This window comes from Oenanthe melanoleuca, chromosome 4, assembly GCF_029582105.1.
Source record: "Oenanthe melanoleuca isolate GR-GAL-2019-014 chromosome 4, OMel1.0, whole genome shotgun sequence".
In the NCBI taxonomy this organism is placed as follows: domain Eukaryota; kingdom Metazoa; phylum Chordata; class Aves; order Passeriformes; family Muscicapidae; genus Oenanthe; species Oenanthe melanoleuca.
In genome coordinates, this window is record NC_079337.1 from 41417298 (window position 1) to 41437458 (window position 20161).

The window sequence follows — 20161 nt, forward strand, 5'->3', positions numbered from 1 at the left end:
TTATTCTGAATTCTTTTTTGTGTTATTAATAAATTTCTTCTTGTACCTTTTTAAGTTTTGAGCCTGCCTTGTCTCTACTCCCAAATCCAAACTCTAAAAGAAATTAAATATATTAAAATTGGCAAAACCCAAGTCACACCGTGACAGACTGTTATATATTTATAATATTTTAAAGAGGCAACATTAATGTACAAGTTCTGTCTTTATGTGTTTGTTTGAATTGTCTTGTTGATGGCTAAGAGTTTGGTAAGAATCAAGCAATATGATCTGTCTTCTTCCCAAACTGATGTTCGTCTTTGCAACTCATACCATAAATATCTGTGTTCTGCTCATGAATTGTTAAGTGGAACCCTCCTAGGAACTGAAAATCTATTTCATTTAGATGAAGATATTCTGCTGATTTATTCCTTCCTAGTCTGTATCAGTTTCCTCAAACAGTAATAGACATTTCTACTCAATCAACTAACAGTGGTGACTTCATATGAAGATGAATAGCTCAATTAACAGTGTTTGATCCTAAAACAGATTCAGAAACAGAGAGTATCAGGAACTCTGCCATCCCAATACAAGATTGCTTGGGGGGAAAAAAATCGTCTGAGAAAGAACATTTTCGCCTATTGCTGTAACAGCTCCCCAGGTACACTCAAACATGCCACTTCTGCCTTCACAGAACATCTTTAAAAAAAAGATCTCCATTCCTTTTAAGTAAAGCGAATTTGACAAAGGGTAGTGAATGGAATTGTATAGCTGTGGACAGTGATGCTTAGTCCCCTTAGAAAGGTGATAGGTGGCCCAGGACAGTGTGAGAAGGCTGATAGGCAAGCTTCCAAAGCTCTGCTGCAATTAGGCAGTCCTTTCAGCACAGCAGCCTCCCAGGGACAAGAATCTGCCCATGGTACACAGACTCACCCACTATGAAGATTTCACCAGTTACAAAACTCAGTTGATCATGTCGGCAGAGATCCACAGTATTTTCTAAGGGAATTAGCACTGAACTGCTCAGGCAAAATCCCCTGCTGTGTCTCCTGAGCTTTTCAGGAAGAGCAGCCTTTCTTTGACCCTGAGGCTGAGGCACTCCACTCCCACATAACCAGGTTTATGTTTCCTGGGCTGTACTTACACAAATATTCTGAGGGCACTTTATTTATTCCCTAATGACAGTTCTGAAGCTGTAGCAACTACTTAAGATGTTATATTAGTATGCTTATTAGTCTGCAGTCAATGTGATAGGCAGCAGTGCTCTTGTGACTCCATGCCATTCAGCTCAGCAAATTCAATATTGCAGAAACACAGCATTTTTAGGGAATTATTTCTCCTTCCCCCCAGGTAATATGTCATTTAGTAATTCATTTACAGGAAAAAAAACTCTAGCAAATCTTGTTCTCAGACCACTAAGGAATTTCCAAAACTCTTGTTATTCAAACAGCATGTCAGATTGTTTTGCTTCTCTGACATTTGGGACAAGAAGTCCTGAAAATTGTACAGCCAGTTACTGCAGTGACCAGTAAGTGACAGTATATTGTGGTTATCTCTGCTATCATGGTTATCACTGCTATTATATGCTAATATCTCTAGATATTATGGTTTTCTCTGCTGAGAAAGAGGAGATTTTCTGCTTCTTGGAGAGAGGAAGGAGGCTAGTTCTTGCTAGCCATGTGCCAGTAAAAGACACCTCTTCTGACAGAAACCCAGCCTTTCTTCTTTAGCCTTTAGAAACTAGAGCACAACCAAAGACAAAGTTCAAGATACAAACTTCGTGTCAGTAGAGAGAAAAAAACCCACCTTGTGCTTGGCAAACTTCTCTTTTTAAGTATATCTAACATGGACTTGATAAACACATGTCCTTTTACAACAACCACTGGAATCCAGCACATCTTCCACAGTTTCCTATACTTAGCATTCCTAAACTCAAAAACTGCCTGAACTCTGCTTCCCAACTTCTGTTGCTGCTTGCCAAGTGCAGCACTGTACCTCAGGCATGACCCCTTTCAGATTTGGCTGAGACATTCCAAGACTTCGTACTTGATAAGACAGTGCAGCAGGAAGAACTGATGATCTTACGAAACTATTTGGCTTCACATAGGACCAAATGACATAGGTATGAGGTGACAAGTGTCTACAGAAATAACTGACAAGTGTAATGTAATGTTTTTCTGAGGTGTCCCTTGTAAAGCAGATCCTTTAATGCATTACTCCTGCAAGAGAACAACCTGAGCAATGGCTCACTGCTGACGTGTGCTGACTCACAAGCAGTTTTATCAGAACACATAGGCAGAGCACATCTCATGCTAAAATACAAACCTACAGAAGCAAAGAAGGTAACAGCAGGGTGTGCCTTTTGGTGGCAGCATTGTCCTAGACAAGCTTATATTGACCGTTACCATGCACTCTTATAAAGGGTCTATTTCGTGCAGACTCACGGATCTTATTCCTGAGTTTGGACAAATAACAGTTTTCTTTTCTGTTGATCTTTATGACAGAGAGAAACATGAAGTAGGGTAAGTGAACACATTAAAAATGCTCTCTCCTACTTTTTTACTAGCAAGTTTCAGTATTTTTCTAACTGTTCCTTTTCTCATCCTTCTTTTCCTGTTGCGGCCTAACCCTGCCTCATCCTAGCACACTACTTGGCCGTGAGCTCTGCCAGCACTGGCCTGGGCCCCTGCTGAACATCCTGCACAGCTGAGGAGCACTGGCTCTGCTCTGAGCCTTCCTGGGATGGCCCACCTGATAGCTTAAGAAAGGGGGTTTTTGATAATTGACTCCTTTATCAAAGGGGTAATCAATCAAGAAGGAGGTGAATGCTTTTGAGGCACCTCTGGTGCACCTGTCCTACTTTTCTTGGAGCAGAATTGGATACCTGCAATGAACAGCAATATTAGGCATGTAGCCAGCAAGGACCACCAGTCAGGATGGGCTGCATTGTTCATACAGTTTAAAGAGAGAAAATATTGAATCCTGATTTTATACAGAGTTTAAACACAGGCAATGAGTGATAAAAACCACAAAGGAAAATGCCATTGAACTCACCCACGGTATGCAGTTATTTCTAATTAAGGTGTGGAGCAGACACAACCTGATGAATCTCTCCTGCATTCATTCCAACCTGTGCTAGGCTCCACTTTGAAGTCTGCTTTACGGAGAGTGCTTCGTCACAAGCAAAGCAGGTTACACTTTGTCACAAGCAAACACCTGTGAAGTCTATTTGTTACTGACATTGGCACATTCCCTCTGCTGCATACAACTGAGGTGGAAGCTCTTTGTCCCTGCATATGCTGGGTCACTGCACTTGTCTCTCTCTGGACTAAGTTTTATTTTAGCTACAGGTTACGCTACAAACACGGAATACGCCTCCAATGGTCCTCCAAAAAAGGCAGGTCTCAGTTCAACTGCCTTAGACTTGAGGACCAATGACCAGCCCTTATGGAAACCTCCTCCTTCCTTGAATGAATTCCTAGAGAGAACTGCTAAGCCATCCACACTACAGTCTAGTTTTACCCCTTCAACCAATTTCAATACAGTTAGAGGCAGGAGAATAGGACATAATTTAGACAGGAAAGGAGCTTGACAGATATATATATAACGGGAGAAAAAAACAAAACAAAACTTTCTTATGTCTGATGGACTTTCCCAGTATTTGTCAAAGTACCTGAATAAGCAGGTATTTTTCCAATCCCTTTTGTTCTTTATTGTCTTGGTTAATTTTTACTCTACAGTATCTGCTGATGAAATTATCTTAATTCCAGCCTCTCCTGGCCAATTGTAAACCAGATCATTTACTGCTTGTCCACTACACATCTGAATGCCAGTCCAAGAAGATGAGTTCAGCCTTACAATTCATACCAGCTCTTTGATCTGGTGGATGATCAGAAACATTTAATCGTCATCTGTTGTTATGTCTTCTGTCAGGCAATGCTTGGTAAAAAAAAATTGTAACTAAAAACACAATGCAAGGGACAAAGTCTCTATCTGAAAAGATTACATTAATATTTAAACCTGTTTTGACTGCTTCACAGTCATAAAAAGTGACTGTGAAGATTTTCATATAAAATCTACTATTTCTGCAAAGTATTTTTTATGTAAAAATAATCTAACCTAACCTCCTATCCCACACAAAATTCAAAAAAATATGTGGATATTGGAGCAAAAAAAGATAACTTACATCATGTGTCAATAATTTTAGTTCCATTAAAATAAAATTTTAATTTGTCTCATAGATAGCTTAAGTTTGTACACATTAAACCCAAGCAACACATGGGAAAATCCAAAGTTTTGCTGCAGTTGCCATCTAACTCTTCCCACAAAATTTTCCATTAAAAATTCCAATAAAAAAACCATAAAAATCTCATATGGAAAGCAAATGCTATAAACCAATACAAAACCTCTGAAAGTTTTAGTACTGTTATTGAGATTTATGTTGAATGATTCACGAAGCCAAAATAAATAAAGATATTTTGCTCAAAACTATTCTGTTGAGCTAATATTATATAATATACTATTAACTTTAGATGCAGTAGTTAAGCATTTTAAACAGCATACCAATTAAAGTACTCCAATAAATTTGTAACATATTGAAAATGGGAAAGTATAAATATATATATTGGTTAATACAGATTAATTTAGCATCTTTCTTCAACCTCCATTTTCCTGAAAAACCTGTAAAAGTTTATGAATTTTTTTTCTTTTTAAGTATATGTAGCCTTATTAAAAATTCCAGTATTTCATTTATTACATCTTGCACAATAATATATGAAATTAATATCTTGTGAAATAATATGTGAAAGAAAATAATTCAGAGATGAAGCAAAACTAGGTATAGTCTATGATTTGCATCTGTATACACACATGCACAGCCAATACATTATTTTACTGCAAGTGTCCTAAAAGTTCATGTGGTCCCCAAGACTTTCACAAAACTCTTAATGGCTTGAAATATTTAAAGTAATGTATTTCAATAATAAATTGTAAAGTTAGGAAGCAGCACCTGTAACAGAATTGTAAGATGCATAAAAGGGAAAAACAGTAAATTTTATCGTTCAAAAGCAGAAACACCTTCTAGTCAGACTGGGAAGGAAAATATAACTGCATCTTCTGTATATTAACACTGAATTTTTACTTTACCAAAGACAGAATAATGCTGTTATGTAAACAAACTGCATACCATAGTTCTTGCAACTCAAACGGCACATATGTTAAAGGCAACATTTCCTAAGATAACGTAGGTTGTTTTCAGGTTACTTCTTTTGGCAGTAAACTTCATTACTAACCTGATTCAGAGCAAATTCTGCTGGGAAAATTTCCGCTCCTCTTACTCAGTCCCAAACTCCTGCTGTCATAAATGGAAGAGTAATGACATAAAGTGATTTTATTAAAAGTCTTGCTTTAAAAGCTGGCTGCAGGTGGTGTGGGAGCCCTCAGCATTGAAGGGGCGGAGGCTGGGGAGCCCAGGTGATTGGAGGGCTGTGAGCTGACCTGCTATTTGCCCAGCCAAGCAGGCAGGGAGGGAGAGAGAGAGAAAGTCTTGCTGGCATTCAGATAAATCATATCCACTGTCTTCATTACACAAAACCCAACTGGAATGCCATTTTTCTGCATTTAAACACACCTGAGTCAGGGAAACTATTCACACATCCTGAAGGAAATACATGGGGAAATCCCACTGTGGTGTCAAGCAAAGTCCTTCCATTACTCCTGTGAAAAGCAAACTGGTTTTGAAGCATGTTTTGAGACCTGAGTAAATCTCAGAAGAATATTAGTAATTTTAAAAGTACTGCTAGAAGCAGTACTAGAAGCAACTCAGAAGGCAGTGTATTTACAGAGATGGGTAAGAGCCCATTCTGTTGAACTAGGGTAGATGTACCATAGATGATCTTCTTCTTTATACTGCTTGAAATGAAAAATGCTGAAGACTGGATTTAGAACAAGCCCAACATTCCTGTGACACAACCAATATAGAAACTTCAGTTTCTTAAAAATTAGCTTCAAGAATAAACCAAACCCCAATGTATAATTTACATCTCTATTTTTTTTACTTCCAAGGGAGGACAACCACACTCCAAACATGTAGTCGTATTTCCAGCCAGTATTATTAACAGCATATTGTTTCCTTCTAAACACTCATATTTCAATAACTTTATTTATGTTCAGCTAACGTAAGATAAACCTTGCAGAGAAAAGTGCTCATTATTAAAAGGTCTTTCCCAGGAAAACATGCAGAAAAACACATTGTGTGGCAACCCGCTGGAACTTTCTTTCAGTTTTTACTTTTCCCTTAAAGTCTGCCAGTGCTCCAGATGCAGAGAAGGTTCCTACTTTTTGTTTCATTAATAGCCCACGCAAGAGAAGAATACAAGCTCTCCCAAGATCCAAGGAGAAATGGATCCAAGAAAGTGTGCTCCACAAAGATGGGCGTGTTTCAAGACCAGGAGTCCAGCTTACATTATTACCCAAGACAATTATCTTCTTACAGGGAAAAAAGTATTAAGAGAAAAGGTCTTTTGCTGAAGGTCTGCTGATGACAGTGCTAATGCTTCCTCATGTTGACATCATCCTTGTTAAAGATGAACTTTATCTCTTTCACAGTTAATACACAGTCAGAAGACAGAAATAAGAAGTTATGCTACCAGCTAGGTTTCTTGTGCAGAAATGCATGATAACCACTTTAAGGAACATCACTCTGACGGTGACAACATCTAGGCTTTCTTCTTTTTGCCAAACTAGCACTTTGTAACAAGTCCATGAATGACTCAAGAACTCTCAGAATATCTCCAGTGAAGAAGACTCCAAACCTCTCTGAACAATCTGTGACAGTACAGTAAAGTTCTTTCTCATATTTAGCTAGAACTTCCTATGCATTGTTTTCTGCCCGTTGCCTCTTGTCTTGTTGCTTATCTCCTACCTGTGATAACAATTCATCCCTGGTAGCACCAGCACACTTGTGGATCATTGCAATGACAGGGCTGGGCTGCTTTGGTTTGTCTGAGTTTCTGAAGTTTAATCCTGAGAACAGGAGCACACAGAAGCTACACTGCTAAAGGCATGCGAAGCTAGAACCCTCCTGGCTCCCAGTCAAGGTGAAATAAAAACAGTTTACATCTGTCCCACCTCAATCTAGCAGACTGTGGGGTGGGTCAGTACATCCCCATTATGCAGTGTTTGGATCAAAGGTCCTATGGACAGACACTCAGACATAGTTTTGGGTGTGTTTTCAGTTACACAGCCTTGAAACTACAAGAAGACCATGTTGCCACCCAGCAATGGTAATTTTTGTATATTCAGCTGAAAGGTGTATTTGTGTGGCTGAGGGTATGTGACAAACCAGCACAAGAGATGTTCATAAAGGGCTGGCTGTAATGAGGGATCAGTGAAGGATGCCAGATGTGGTGCTCTTTGGACAAGACTGAGCAGACAGTGTGCTGTCTGGTGGGAGCTACCTGTATGGCATACCCAGCTTCCCTCTCGGAGGAGATTCTTGTTTCTCTCCAGGAAAGAGCTGTGGTAGATCCACTTTGTGTCTCCCAGTTTGTTTCCAGTTACAAATCCAGCTGTGTTTGGACCAACAACATTAAATTTTGACTTTAGAGACTTTTCTGCTCCTTAGCAACTATATCACTTGGATTAATCTAAAGAGCCTCATCCAAGGGTTCTCTGATTTATATGCCCTAAGGACTTTTGTAGCACGTTCTTTCCATTAAAAAGTTGATCAAGAATTCTCTTCTTGCCAGGAAGCAGTTGGCCACTTTAGAGGGAATGAACTGAAGGACAAAATTATTTTATTTTTCTATGGAAGGCTCCTTTTAAGACTTTCCCTTAGAGTATCAAAAAAAATACAAATATATTTTTTTACAGTTATGCAGAAATTCATGCTCAGGGGATTTTAATTTTATGAAAAAAAACCCCTAATAATAAAACCCACCAATAATTTTGAAACTCTTGCACAAACTGAAGTAGAGTTCTACAGATGCCCAAGTGACAAAGTGGTTAAAAGCTCTGTTGTTGATTCTAACTTGTCTCATAGGCCCAGTCTCATAGCTACAGGCCAAAAATCCATGGAGTTTTACATAACTAGAGGTGTTAACTGTGCATGTGCATGTCCATGTGCTTGCCCATATAACTCACCCAAGTTAAACATGAGCAAAAGTCACTCAGGCCCAGGCCTTAGTGAACCATGACAATCCCTCCACTTTGCAATGAAGTGTAACAAACTCTTGTCATGCACAATGAAAGAGAAACACAACATGTTTTGTACACCTTGTACAGCTCTGATGGGTTATGAGAAGATGTACTGGTATTCCTAAGAGGATTCAAGTAGCAAGAATCTTTTCTAGATATAGTAATTACATTTCAGTGGTTCTGACAATAAAAATCCAGCGCAATCTGTGTGCTAATCTACACAAGATGATCATAAACATTTAAGAGAGAAAGAATCTTCATAAAGCTCAACAGTAGTGTAGGCTGTCTCTATAATGACAGGATCATTTCTGAAGAGAATAAATTACAATTCAACACTTTTTAAAGGGCTTCCTATTTATTAAAATAAAAATACATTTATTTTAGATTGCTTCTCATGGTTTAAGCAGATTACTGAAAATAGTTCCTACAAAATATTGTATAGTTTAAAATAAAATTTCACTTACCAAGTCTCTCAACTTTTCTTTTATAATTCTTTTTTCAGTTTGTACTTGGGAAAATACCTCAAATCCTGAACTTCTGTAAAAGCAATTTAATACAACCTACAAAAAACATACTACTAGACTAATCCAGGCAGGTAGAATAAACCTGAAATCCTGCATCATTTCATATTTAGCAAGAAGAAAAGCTGTTAGCACAAATCCCATCTAGTTATTTTGATCTAGGGATGAATAATTTAACCTAATATTAACCATGTCCCAAACAGCTACTAGCTGTCATTTGTTGAATTCCATATATTCCCAGGGGTCCAAAGGAAATTTTTATAGTACTGACTCATAGTGCTGTCCCTAAGCCTAAAATCATACTTTTGAGAAGGAAAGTAACTATTTAAAGCCAAACTACCTACTAAAAAAAAAAATCCACACATACTTTTTTGGCCTTGAATACAGGATAAATATAGATAGGAAATTTAGATGGAAAAGTTTATAATATATACAAAGAAAAAACAAAAAAATAAAAGTTATAACTAAGATTTGATCTGCAATTGAAAATAAACTATGATGCTACATCTTGCCAAAACTGAAATGATTCTGTTTTGCATCTCCCTGGACACCTGAGAAAGGTGTGTCAGATGGAGCTCCACATTGCAGCTTGGGAAGGAGCAGGAGAAGGCACCAGCAGGCAGCTGAAGTTTGAGTACACTTCTCTCTCAGAGGCAGAAGGTTACAATGGGCTTTCAATAAGAGCAAGGAGAAAGATCTACCAGAAAACAAACTATTAAGGCATGGTGGATTTTTTGTGGTGTAAGCTATTGGGTAACATCTTATTTTGCTTTTTTTGTTTTAATAAGTCTGTTTGAACATACAACATATTGGACTGAAGCAAACGTTTTTTTAAAAAAAAAGTATTCAATTTCTGACAACAGTCCATGCTTGAGCCAAATGTGGGATTGCACATCTAAAGGCCACTTAGGTAGGGAATTAGGCACATTTCATAGAAATCATCCCAGCCTATGTAAATGCAACTGACATTTAAAAGCAGTACTTAATGTCAAAAAAGACAAAATACCAAGTTTTTTTACCCAAATAATGAGGCTCTGGCTTATTCATTATTGAAAGTTATATTATCATATACAGAGGTAATAGGTTTTTAGTTGTCATGAATGCTTCAGTTGTAGCTTTTTAAGGTCACCCTGTTCAAATTTTCATTTTCCTCATTACCTGGATGAACCAACTGAAAGTTGTAATCCTTTTACAATATAGGACTTCCTTTGACTTACTGTTTCTCACCCCAGCCAATCAATCTCTTTTCTCAGTTTACTTGGATTTTTTTATTGCTGGAATATTTGTGAAGGGTTTGGGTGATTTTTGGTTTGGGTTTTCTTGTTTGTTTGTTTGGTGGTTTTTTCTGGTTTTGTTTTTACTTTTCTTTTAAAATTTCTCAACTGGAAAAGCTAAAAATTATCTTTTTCCCTGTATCAAAAAGGCAAATCTTTTCAGTTACTATCTTTAATGAACATTTTTTCCTATAAAAAACAATTTTTTCAGAAAATTTCTGTTAACTCCATTCCTACTTAACAATCATTTTCCTTTCTAGATAATGATATGAACGTTGCTTTTTTTTACTTACTCTTTTTAATCAGTAACAGGGCTTTACCTTTCACCCCATGGTTACCAAGTTTTCAGTAACAGTCTCTTGTGTAAGACACAAGCAAAAGGCTCTCAGAAGGTAACATCAGATCAATTCCATGTATTCTGTTCCATCGAAAACCCGACAAAATAAAAAACTAAAACTCTGAAAAACTAGATGTATTTTCAAATACAGTCCTGGAATATCTTTTTCTGTGATTTTAGGAAAGATATGCAATGACTACAGGATCAAAATTAAGTCCCAAGCATTTCTCTGCTGAAAATTGTACCAATTTGAACAAAAGCTGGTGATTCTCTAAAAGGTTAGACATTGGTTTTAAAGTAGAAATAGTGAGAATCCTTTCACTTCCATAAACTCCTGAGGCGGCTTCTAAAATGTCTATAAAATCTGTATTTTTAAAACAGCTTTGCCTGTGTGCTCCTCTGCACTTCCACAGGGGAGCTGAAAGGCCCAAAAAGTAGCCTAATGTCATGGTGCAAGAGTGAAAATTAAGCAAAGACCTCATGATTCACTTCACTTCTCTCTCCACCCTTCCCAGCCTCAGCTGGCTGCTTTGATGGCTCAGGTAGCACCAGCTCCAGGAGATCCTACTCCACAGGGCTTGCCCAGTCCCCTCCCTCTCAGCCCATCTGACCAGTGCACCATACACTAATGGGCTCCAGTGGGTCTTTTTATTTTAAAAAGCAGTGCAATTACTATTCTGTGCTGAGTCAATAAAAACTGTTTAAAGTAACTCAATTTATATATATATAAAGAAGTGGCCTTTCCCCCTATTTTCTGTGGGGGCCAAGAAAGGAAGATGAGTGAGTGGAGAAGAAAGATTAATATATCTAATTTAAGACTAAAAGAAATCACAGATGACCCCAGAAACAGCCTCACTTATCAAAATATCATGAAGCAGGGGACGGAAGAGAATTCCTATTACACATCTTGTTTCTATGAGTTTTTAAGGCATATGGAAAAAATGCTATCTCAAACAGATTACAAAAACTCGACAAAAAACTAGGTTTAATCAAGGTGCCGCATCTTTCTCATAATGGAACATCTAAAATGAAACATATTTGAATTATCTGCCAATTATAAGAGTTTTAAAAAGTTAAGTTTCCTTTCATTTGCTTATAGAAATACAGGAATTAGATGCACATTATTTATAATCCATATTTCTTTTATCTTAAGTCAAAAGCAGTAAGAATTAATTTAAGAAATTCTTGCATAAAAGTTTTGAAAAATCTTCTTTGCAACCAAATATTACCATGAAATAATAGCAAAGTATTTAAATTAGGATTCTTCATTGAACCTGCAGTGGACTTTAAATGTTAAATCAGAGTTTGCTTCCATTCTGTGTGAAAATGGAACCCTGACATGCCCAGCACCACTGCCACACATCACACAAACCAGACATAACATGTCTGCTAAGTGCACTGCTGTGATTTATTTTAGGTTTATACATCAGAACAATACAAAACAACATAAACATAAATGGTTAGTTCATATGATATAAATAAGCTGCATCTGCAATGCTTAATCCTAGAAGCATTAAACAACATTCTGTGGTCTGAAGTTACTGCTGTTAAGACCACTCCGGATTCCTTGCAGGTACTCTCTGCACCCTGCAAAATCAAACACCATTTCTTTCAAACATGAAATCTCCAGAAAAATAAGTCCCTGCAAAGTCACTACAGCAACCCTGTTACAGAGCACTACCCTTTGACATTAAATGTGGATGTTCTAGACAGACGTCTACATATATATTGTACATATCAAGAGCATATAAATCCAAATATCTAACATAATTTATAACTGACTCAACTAATGCCAGAGCATTCCCTTTTCATTCTTGGCTTTTAATAGCACCACTACATTGAATGCTTCAGGAACAGAGTTTGAAGAACATTGCAACCTTCAACTGGGTAATTTTTTGGAAAAACTTTCAAATTTCTCAGTATATTTTAAGCAAGTCAATAAATAGCTTGACTGCATATAGTATCTCACAGGTAGAACATAACTAAGACTCCAAAACACAGCAAAAAGCAGTACTGACCTCGATAGTTGCCCACTGAGATCTTGCTCATTGATTTCCAGGAGGGCTAGCAGTAGGTACAGCAAGTGACCCTAACCATGATTTCCAAAGAGCCTGTACAGGCTGCAGAGCTCCATGCTGTAACATAACAGAGCAGTGCAGTCAGCAAGGTCCTGCACAACATCTTCTGAGGGTATGTCAGAAACCCTCTGTGAACCTCCATTAAGAAGAAGTATTCTTTTCTATTTTAATTAAATCACAGCTATGCATGACAATTGCATAACCATGATGAAGACATGCTTTCAGATCCATGCAGATTTGACATAACGTATAAGGGCAGAATCATTGGCAAGTCTGCCTGAAGAAACCAGACCTTCTCTTGGAATAAATCCAAGTTCAGCAATAACAGGAGAATCATTTCAGCAGAGCACTGAAGAAGCAAACTGCTGGTTCATAAAGCAATGAGTATTCTGTAAATAACATACAGAAAACACCAACATTTGACAGAAAATCCAACTCAGGTGTGCATGTGTGTTTCTGTACTCCCAGCCTGCCAGCAGGATAGTTCTTTACTTGCAACTTTATCTTCAATATAAATCATCTGGAGGTATTGAAAAAGCAAAACAGTTTAGCAGTTCCATAGTTTTTCCAGGAGGCAGTTCTACTTAGAAAAATCAGAAGTCATTTGAGCACTAAATTGCATTTACTGTACCTATGAAGTTAATTGACTACCAAATAAGCCACAGGAACAAACCATATGAATGTTCTCTGCAGTAAAGTAGATGCACCAGTTAAATACTAACAAATGTGTTTTCAGGATAATCTGTGTCAGATAGCAAACAGGAAGTGGTTGGGAAAGCCATTATTTCTCCCACATGAAGATCAGGTGAAATACAATTTTCCAATTTTATTTTGTTGTGGCAACAGAAGGCCCCATAAATATATCACTTTTTTACTCTATCTTCAGCAAATACAAAGCATCTCAATAAATATTCTATACCACCCTCTCCTCTCAGTAACTTTCTTCCCCTGCCACATCCAATTATCCTGAATGGTATGACCAACACAGATTATTCCCTCAAGCATCCCCTTCTAAGATATACTGAACATAAGCAATATAGAACATCAAGCCCATTTAGTTACTAGTCTCATATTTGCTCTTTAATTCTATGTTCACACATTTTCTTTTTTTTTTATCTTTCACTTATTTAAGTGAAACAAGGTATTTCTCCCCTTATTTATTCCTAAATCAACCACTTTTTCTAAGTCAATACAAAAGCTATCCTCATCCCCAGCCACACTGTGAATAAGCTGTGGGGAAAACCCCATAGAATGCTAGATCCTAATACAGCCAAATATATTTGCTTAAAAAAACTCACTCCAAATGCACAAGTCAGGCCCTCAAAAGTCCAGACACTGCAATAAGTAGAGTAGCTGTCACCAAGGAGATATCCTTCCGAGATGTACTTCCACATATGTTTGTGTGTACGTGGCTTTGTGTGTATTCGTGAGTGCCAACTACATTACTTCTCAGTTCCTACTAAGCAAAATGATACTGTTATTATAGCTGGATCACAATTTTGGAATGAAAGTGTTCTGCTTGCTCACTTTCTTCTCATGAGCTCTGGAGGCTACAACAGCAAACTGAGTTCTGGCTACCTATGTGAGCAGAGGCGAGGTCTGGCCACAACCCATTCTTTACTTGCCCCAGGAGAAAAAGGAGGTCAGGACAGAGTCTCTATCTCAAAGGCCAAACCCAGAGAACAAGTGGCTAGTTGAAATGCAATGGTCTAGGAAATCAGAGGCAGGAAAGATGAGACATCTCATTTTAGCAGCTACTTGCAAAAAGCTTCTGAATCAGATATCTTGTTTCATAGAGTAACTAGAAGACATACATACCCTTTTGGGGTAAAATATTGAATGGAAAATGTCATAGAAATTACTTCAGATTTCAAAATGCCACCACCTCCCTTACTAATACTAGATGGAATATTTCACCAACCTACTGATTTTTATTGAACCTGATCATTGATTAGTACCACCTGTAAACAATACATGTTTTCATAATGCAAAAAAAATTTGGCATGAAGAGTAAGTACACATTCCTCATGGAAACACTATAAACACATGAAGCTTTAATTGTTCTACACCAGCAACAGATACTCAGAAATGAATTCTGTTACATAAAATTTTTATAACCAATGACAAATCCTTCATGCCTAATCTAAGAAAAAAATTCTTAGCTAGTTTAAATGATAATCAACAGGAATAATCAGCAAGAATACATTGTCTAAGGTCCTTTCTCACCTATGCATTGCTTTATTGGCCTTCATAAAATGCCACTTTGGTATGCATTCATCAAACTATTGCTCTTTATTTCTGTCCTCTTCTGAAACTCAGCCAGCAATGCACATGCATATCTCATGCATCTCAATTTCCAGCAGCTGAAGAGGCTTAAGAAGAACCAAATGTTCCCTGTGATTAGACTCCCATAACTTCCAGCTACTTTCTTTTATTTCCCTTTAATTTTGACCTTTTTCCACATTTAACATACATACCAGGTTCAAATTTTCATTATTTTCTGCCTACTTCAATCATGATTCATCAGACAAGAAAATACTAAGATACAGTAATTGCTCCACTATGAAAATATTCTTTAAAATATTTTAAATTGTTTCTAGTTATATAGTATGAATTATTTGTTTTGGCTCAAAAAGAACCCCTAATGTAATTCTAATTTTCAGAAGAAAAACAATTTAGAAATACTTTGATGATAATAGAAGGTAAATCACTGCTGCTCTTCAGCATTTCTCCACTGAAATCTAAAAATAAGAAGTCAAAAGACCAAAATACTTCTAGTTTCACAAATTTTATGTAGCCTTCTCAAACAAACCATGCTGAGTTCAACATCTGTTACTGAACTACATAAAACAGTATCTATCAACTCTTTGGTAAAGAGGGGGGAAAAAGAAGAAAAATGCAGCAATTACTAGTTCATGCATTAGTAACAATGTGATTCTTTCGGCTTATTTGGTCTGAGATAATAAACCATTTTGAAAAAATGTCCTTGTTAAATGCTATCAATCTGGTATACTTAAAAGACAAATAACAAGCTCTAATTAAAGTACCAAAATAAGATAGAAATTTGGAAATCCAAGGCATGAAGTCTGGCTCTAGATTAAAAGGACATGAAGGACAAAAAGCTACCTGCAATTTTCTGAATTAAAAGCAAGTATATACTTCCTAGCAAAGTTTTTGTGGTGTACATATTGGACATGTTTTTTGGTGCTAGCCAAATATTGTTTTAGAATCTATCATGACATACACAGCAGAATTTCTGGCTAGAGCAAATGTAAAAATCAACCTTGAAGATAATCGAGGTGACTCACCTGGAATTGTCATCTTCTGATTTAGGTGGGGATTTATTCCCTGAAGTCTAATTTCCTCTCTGTTTCCAAACACTGCAGGCACAAAACTTATAAAACAAGAAGACAAAAATCAATGAAATCTGATGCTCTGCTTCAGCACTGCAGGTATGAATGGCATGGCCAATTTCTGACTGAAAAGGTCAGGAAACTGCCACAGCAGCCTGACTACACAAGACATCTGCAGTTACTTTACCTCTAAATGATGATTGTAGATGTTCTACCTCCTCAAGTGTAACTCTTCAGTAGCACAAGCCGTTGTCCAACCTCACCCTGATTATCCATAAAGATTAACTGGATGATGACACTCTACTGTCTCTTGCTGATATAATGTGGAGAGAAGTTTTTAGAAATGGAGAGTACAAGTCTGAAAAATAAAAATGCTGTTCTTCTAGCCATGCACCATAGACAGGTATTTCTTCCGAAATTTTCAAGACAACTTATTCTGCAATGTCAACTATTAGCTAGGTGATGTCCTGAGCAGGAAGGCTGACTTCACAAGGGTACAGATGGACACATTTTCACGTACTCTCCAATTCCCAACAGTCGCAAAAAGAAATGGAAAAAAAACCCCAGCAAAACTCCAAATCATTAGAACTGATCAATTATCTTCAAAAGAAGGCTTAAAAGACTAGGGTTTTTTCTGATGGGATTTACAAAACCCACCACAAACAGCAGCTAACTGTGCGATGGCCAGGCATACTTCTGAAAAGTTGTTAAGGGCAGGCCAACAGCAAATGGATGAATTGTCCAGAGCAGAAAATATGGGCTTACTCTTGAAAGATATTGGTGGACTTTGCACTAGACTGCAATGATTCATATGAAACTGGTGACAGCTATTAGGCCAAAACATGAGAAAATGAGAAAATGAGAAAAAGGCAGTAGAGCTATTGAGCCAGAAATCAAACACATCAAAGACAACTACTCCTTCCGAAAGAAAAGACTTTTTTTTAAATTTCTTTTTATTTATAACTTTGCTCTCTGCTGATAGTTGTAGGAGTGTGACATTAGAAATTTTGTCATGACCTAGACATAAATCATGCAAAAGAACAGAAAATGCATCTGGGAAACCAGATACTTTACTATTTCATGCCTATCACCATAAAATATACACTGGAATAAACGACGTGATGACATGCCATGACTTCTTCAAGAATTAAAGTAATTTCATGCCTCCTTTCATTCTACTTGTTCCTAATTCTATAATGCAAACTCTCCAAAACCAAACCTCTCAGGAAGCTATTTCATATGATTAAAATTATGTTCTGCTAACAGGTTCTCTTCAAAGATAACACATACACAGAGCATGAAAATACCATTCAGTTGGAGAAATTGTTAAAACATTCATTAGAGCTTGTGTAAAAGTGAGGAGATGGACTCTAAGTGAATGTAAGTTGTGTTCACAGAATCCTTTTGTTCAAAATTTATCAAACTGAGTATATGGCACACAAAAAAGCACAAGTCACAAGCACATACTGGATCAAAGGCTATTTGAAAAATGCAATCAAAACAGGATGAGAAGTCATGGATAAGGAGGAGTTAATTTTTTGGCATTGGTATGAATTTTGGAACAGTATAAAAGATCAAAAAGAAGATACTGACCATAAAGATTATGACACTACTTCCCCAAAATGAATTGAATATCTGCCTAAGAATATAACTGGGTATTACATAGACTTCTACTCTTAGGCTGGCCATCAGATGTTAGCCACAAATTATCCCTTATGACATCTATGCTTAATACAATTTAGCAATGCCCAGAGACAGCCAAAATTATTATGCAACAGAACGCCCACTCTGATGGGAAATATTTTTAACACTTAGATTAACAGAAAGTCTTCTTAAAAAAGAAAAAAAAAATAAAAAAAAGAAAAACTGAGGAGGAGGAGGAGAAGGCGGGGGGGAGGAGGAGGAGGAGGAGAAGAAAGGTTGGGCTGTATCTGATAAGCAATTTTCTGTCAGCTTCACAGATTTTAAGCAGAGTTTTGTATTTCAGCTAACAGTAAAATGACTTGGTGACCCATTTATTTGGATAATTCTTGAGGTTGATGTGACTCAAATTCACGGAACTAATTTGTCTGGATAACAGCTTTACAAAGGTTCTGAAGAGTCTAGACATTTTCACTGTGGGAAAAAAAAAAGATGCACAATCTATTATATACAAACTTTACAAGTAATATCCTGCAGTCATCCCATCATATTACAAATTATACTTCTAAAGTCAACAGCAGATAAACTAAAGCATTTGAAAGTAGCTGTGTTTGTACAACATTGGAAGGTATCAAGGGAAATGGAAGCAGCCTTTGCTTCAACTATTTTGCAAGAAATGATGTAGCATAGAAAAAGATCAGTTATCTGCAGTGCTATAGACTCCACACAACTTAATTTTCAAGGCATGTGAAATTTCACCTGGTGTGATGTGATGTGATATGATATGATATGATATGATATGATATGAAATGAAAAATGAGCTACTTTTCAAAGAACTACTTATCTATGTTATTTCCTATCTACACTGATTGAGGCTCAGGCAGAAGAAATGTAGGATCCATGAGAAGTTTGAGTACTGTTCTAGCACAGCTTGACTAATTGGAGAAAAAAGAAAAAAGGAGGCAAGGGAAGAGACAAATACTTCTTTTTTTGAGTTGCACATCACTCTCTCCCACTCTAGATATAATTTTAGCTTACAATTAGGTTTTAAAATTTTGGCTTTACTCCACTGTGGCCTGCAAAACTATTTTCCAAAACTGGCTTAACTAGAACTTTTCAAACAATGCTGCCAAGAATTTAAGGTCCCGAACAGGAGGAAAAGGAAGAGTCAGGATTTATTTCTTTTTAAAAAGTAAAAGAAAACACTTAATTCTTTATGCTCGATCCAGAAATTCAAATTTATGCATAACCAAAAAGACTGAAATCCCTTCAAAATTAGGGCTTTGTCATAAAAGCACTTGAATTTACTACAGATTGTAGCCACATGGCACAATTCTCTCTATAAATATACTTTGAGCCCCAGTTAGTGAAACAAAAAACTTTTCAACTGTGCTAAGATAAAAAATATCTCCACATTTATTCATACTGCAGTAATAGGCAGCTCAAAATCAAGGCCTTAAAGATTAATCTAAAAAAAAAAAAACAATAGCATAAGAAAAGTAGAGTTAAGCAATGAAATGTGCATATGTTGGCAGGTTCATCTCTTTTCCTACAGATGCACAATGAACATGCTTGACTATCAAAATACCAAGAAGCTCCATTGTAGCTGATGCTGGTCAAACAACACCAAACAAGAATAAGAATGGAAACAGTCCATACAGTTCATCTGCCAAACACACATCCAGGTTTCTTTCATTAGTGCTTTTTTGATTATTCAGATTCAACATTTTTCTTTACACAGCAAATGCAACACTTTAAAGCACTGTCTTTACACTTCATTCTTTTTGGCAAAGCTTCATGTAGGTCGATAATCCCTTTCTACATGGAGTTCATGGCAAAGACAAGGTAGATTCCCCAGTGTTGGATACTGTTAAGAATCTGCTGGATGGGATGCTGGCACATCTTGTCTAGACTGTGCTTTCGCCAGGAAAGGTTGGAGCAGATGATCCTTGATGTCCTTTCCAAACTGGTATTCTATGATTCTATGTTTCCATCAGCGGAAGATCCACAATCAGTCTGGAGTAAGGAAGTCCCTTCTTTGCATACTAAATTTTAAGAGAAAACATGTGCATACCAAGAACAGTCCAACCAATAACCTTTTATTTGATTTAAACTTCATGTTGTCATGCTTAGCTCAATTTGCATAGAATACTGGCAAGGCAGATAGAGATGGGTGATAAAATGTGCTGGAAAAAATCTCTTTTTCTGACCACTGACACCAACAAAGAGTGAATGAATGCACTAGTCTCAGAGTTGGAGATCAAAGTAGGACTAGCTGCTGAGCTGCCATCAAAACAAGTTTTGAAGTGGAATCAGACAATGGAAGAGTCATGTACCACAACAGAAACCTCACTGATACCACAGAGCAATGGTCTGACTGCAGCATCTACAGGCAGAGCAAAGTTACCCTTGGTATGCATTTTTGCTCAGATGCATATTTTCAAAGATATTTTCCCTGCCATCTAGACAATCACTGTGCCTTGGTTCACTCCATGGAACAATCCTGAGACATTCTTTCATATGAAAGGAAATTTGGATATGTATTTCAGAACAGTAACCAAGTACACTCCAAGTGGTCATGGAAATTCAGCCTGCGGGACCATACAAAAACTAACCAGAAATCCTCCCAACTGTCCTACATACAGCAAAGCCTAAGTGGTGTGGTCAGTGAATCCACAGCATTAGAAGTTTTCCTCTACAGCTTCCTTGCTGCAGAGCTGCACCATTTGCTGAAGTAGACACTGCCACCGCACACAGATAATACTGAATGCTCAGGTGAAAAGTT

General features: G+C 37.1%; 1 protein-coding gene across 7 annotated transcripts in view; it reads right to left on the bottom strand.

Moving 5' to 3' along the window:
* The window catches only part of SLC7A2 (solute carrier family 7 member 2), a 53679-nt gene that overhangs the window by 22169 nt on the left and 11349 nt on the right, over positions 1-20161 (bottom strand). For 2 of the 7 annotated variants that reach the window (XM_056489633.1, XM_056489630.1), the window contains exon 1: positions 5268-5428. The exons of 2 other annotated variants lie outside the window; for them this stretch is intronic. The gene's annotated coding sequence lies outside the window, so the exon portion shown is untranslated. Of the gene's footprint in view, positions 1-3030; positions 3131-5267; positions 5429-20161 lie in introns of those variants that run through there. 3 more of the 7 variants (XM_056489636.1, XM_056489634.1, XM_056489632.1) reach the window with 2 other exon arrangements.